The sequence below is a fragment of the Lactuca saligna genome, chromosome 4 (genome assembly GCF_052625555.1).
Source record: "Lactuca saligna cultivar CGN05327 chromosome 4, ASM5262555v1, whole genome shotgun sequence".
Taxonomy (NCBI): Eukaryota; Viridiplantae; Streptophyta; class Magnoliopsida; order Asterales; family Asteraceae; genus Lactuca; species Lactuca saligna.
The window spans coordinates 218,926,991-218,930,197 of NC_136420.1; the positions used below are offsets into that span (position 1 = coordinate 218,926,991).

The following is a 3,207-nucleotide window of genomic DNA, read 5'->3' on the forward strand; positions in this document are numbered from 1 at the left end:
GCTGATGATCAATATAATCACCTCTATGAGCTCCTTGCAATTGCTAACGCGAATACTCTGCGAGGAACTAATAGAGATTCCTTTAGATTTCACTTATCTCCGTTCACTTTAAAAAAAAAAGGTGGCTAAGTGTTGGTTCATTTCTCTTACTCCCATAGTATTACTACTTGGGAGTAATTAAAAACTAAATTTCTGCAAGAGTTTTATCCTTCTAGTAAAACAACGGAAATAAGAAAAGTGATACAAGATTTTGCACAAAAACCCAATGAAGAATTTGATGATGCATTTCAACGCCTCAAGGAATTGTTGCGTTCGTGTCCACATCATAAATTTCCCCGTTGGCAACTTGTATGTTTCTTTTATGATCGAGTTGACACTGCCAATAAAACTTTGATTAATGCCTCGTCTGGCGGCACTATCATGATGCAAGATAGTGAAGACGCTTGGCGATTCTTGGAGTAGTTAAGTCATTGTTCAAAAACCAATTACCCGGCTAAGAAACGCGACACCCCGGTTTCATCTACTGCCTCAGTTGGACTAGACAAAAACTGGAAAAACGAAGTCAAATCTGATCTTAATTCTTTAAATAAAAATTTTGACTTAATACTCTCTAGTCTCTAGTGTAGGCAAAGAGAAAGGTGTGTTATTTCGCAAGGATAGATGTAGCACCCCAATTCTGGTATGATATTTATATTATTATTTATTGTTATTTTTCTTCAAGTGTTAAGGGGAACTCGACGAGTCAGTAGCCGGACTCGTCGAGTAGGGTCGCGATTTCAAGTACGTTTAAGTTGGCGACTCGGCGAGTCCATATCCCGGACTCGGTGAGTCCGCCAGTCTGGATGAAACCCTAATTTCAAGGGTTTGCACCCTATATAAACAACTTTTGGGGGCCTCAAGTTAGCCCCCATCACCCCTCAGAGCATCATACTCAAACCCTAGAGCCCTCTTTGCATTTTGTGTGATTTTGGTGTGTTCTTTGAAGATTTTGAGAGATAAAGGAAGGTAGATCAAGAAGAGAAGAAGGAGATTCTAGATCCTTGAGGAATTTCAGAAGAAAGTAAGGTATATCTTGGCCCTTTTCTGTTTCTATGCTTAAATCTCCTTTGTGAAGCCATTCTTGATCCATTTCTTAGCTTAGTAGTAACATAGAGGATTCATGGAGTTGATTAACCTTCAGATCTAGCTAGATTTGATTTCCAGGAGCTTAGATCTAGCACCTTTATGGATCCATTTTTTCATGAAAGCTCTAGATCTACTATTATAGTGTGCTTTTAACCTTAAAACCTTCATTTGATGCTATTTACACGTAAAGTTGGAAACTTTACGTGTAAATCAAGTCCCAGGAACCCAGATCTATTAATAGCATGGATTAGTTTCAAGCAGAATTGAGTGTATAGTATTTGCATGCATACGACTCGGCGAGTCGTTCTTCTGACTCGGCGAGTCCAGTTGCGAGTCCCCTGTGTTTCCTTTTTCGAGTTATGCCGAGTGGAACCAGTGAGTGAGAGGTGGACTCGGTGAGCTAGAGGATTAGACTCATTCGGGGAAGAACTCGGAAAGTCAATGCCCTGACTCGGCGAGTCCAAGGCCATCTTCATACTTCAAGAACAGACTCGATGAGTTGTTTATACAACTCGGCGAGTCACAGCTAGAATGATCATCTGATGAAGAAGAACTCGATGAGTTGTTCATACAACTTGGCGAGTCGGATGCAGATTGTTGGAGTGATAGTAGCAAAGAGAACTCGCCGAGTTTGCGCCAACACTCGACGAGTAGTAGCGAGTGGAATCAAGGAAGTAAGAGTAAGGACTCGACGAGTTGGCGGCCCAAGTCAACGAGTCAAGTCAACTGAATGTTGACTTTGACAGTTAGGTTGACTTGGACCAGGGGTAGGAGAGTCATTTTACCCTCAGTATTATTATTATCAGTATTTGATTGATGGTGCTCATGGATATTGTAGCCGGGGTGAAATCGGAGACGCAGTAGATAGATTCTGGAGCAGTCCTTTCAGCAGCTAGGCTACAAGGTTAGTTTCCTTCCAGTAGGAACGGGTCTAAGGCCACAATGCCGGCCCATTTAGTAGTAGTATTTTCCAGACTTCGGTTCGATGCAGTTGTTAGTGTGTTTGATGCCTTCGTGGCTCAGAGAGGATTTATGTGTTATGTGTTATGGGCTACGGCCTGACATAGTATGCGATATATGAGTTTATGACCATGTGTGTTATGCTAGTTGATATGTGTTTATGCTATGCTATGATCAGTTAGTTCTGGATATCGGTCCGATGCAGTCAGTTCCGGACTTCGGTCCGATGCAGCTAGTTCCGGACATCGGTCCGATGCAGGGGACAAGGTCCCAGTTAGTTCCGGACTACGGTCCGATGCAATTTCTGGGCTTCGGCCCGATGCAGTGGGCAAGGCCCAGTACGTGTTATATGTTATTGTATGGTATGTGGTAGTTTGGGGGAGCTCACTAAGCTTCGTGCTTACAGTTTTAGTTTTGGTTTCAGGTACTTCTGCAAGTAAGGGGAAGATCTCGGGATGATGGCATCGCACACACCACAACTTCAGTCTTTATCCTGGGAATTTGTTTTGATTGATACAGTTGTTTCACGACATTTTATTATGAGTTGAGATACTTGAAACATGGTTTTTATGATATGACAAACAGTATATGATATTTATTACTATTTAAACAAAAAAATTTGGGTCGTATTTTTGGGATGTTTCAAGTTGGTATCAGAGCCTTGGTTTGAGGGATGCAGGCATACTTCTGGGTGTGTCTGAACTCAAACTAAGGAAATGGTAAAATGTTTTTCGAAAGAAAAGAGTTTTAGAGAAGTAAAAAGAATTTTAAGAAAGATAAAAACCTTGAAAAGAGAAAAGGGGTGTGGTGCATGCGATCAGCCAAGCTCAAGTAAGTACTCCCAAATTACCCATACAAGTTATGTTATGAATATCACTTCAGTTTCAGTATCAGTAGAACAACATGCTAGTATAGAACTAAGGATCTAGGAAGATGCCTTATATGTCTGCTTTATGTGTTTCAGCCTAGTAAGAATTGCATGCTAACATAGAGTAGTCAGCAGTAGGATAGCCTGTTTAGGTTATGCCTGATAATATGAACTTAGCATTGTATGCTAGTATAGTTTCCCTCTTATGAGGATAGAATTGCTCGAGTGGTCTCCTATGTCTGAATGTTGCTTGC

General features: G+C 41.2%; 1 non-coding gene across 1 annotated transcript; it reads right to left on the bottom strand.

Annotated features, from left to right (window-relative positions):
- Positions 1-225: 225 nt before the first annotated feature.
- On the bottom strand, positions 226-332 carry LOC145044640 (small nucleolar RNA R71). Its single transcript, XR_013681587.1, has one exon. It is a non-coding gene; the product is annotated as a small nucleolar RNA R71 (small nucleolar RNA).
- Positions 333-3,207: the final 2,875 nt, after the last annotated feature.